Source organism: Limulus polyphemus, unplaced genomic scaffold (genome assembly GCF_000517525.1).
Source record: "Limulus polyphemus unplaced genomic scaffold, Limulus_polyphemus-2.1.2 Scaffold3104, whole genome shotgun sequence".
NCBI lineage: Eukaryota > Metazoa > Arthropoda > Merostomata > Xiphosura > Limulidae > Limulus > Limulus polyphemus.
Genome location: NW_013668714.1, coordinates 10,946 through 11,305, shown reverse-complemented (window position 1 = coordinate 11,305; position 360 = coordinate 10,946).

Here is a 360-nt window from a genome sequence, read left to right as displayed (position 1 = left end):
GTTTGGTGGGGTGGGGATTCGAACCTGCGACCCTCAGATTGCGAGTCGAGCGCCCTAACCACTTGGCCATGCCGGGCCCGTTTTAAAGTACCAAAAAAACAGAGTCCAAGGGTTTGTGTCTGGTCTACGTGATAGAAAGTTTACATAATCATGCCTAATCGTGTCTATACAAGTTTTCTCCCATCACAACGCTTCTGTCAGTTATTTTACTTCGTAACGGAACTTCTGTCCAGTTTTGCCATCCCAACAACGTGACAAATAGATGGTCAAACATGTATAACCTATTTCCGACGGCAGACTACGGCCAACAGCAGGAAATGATGTAAAAGAAATTAAACGTTTGTAAATGTATTACGATAA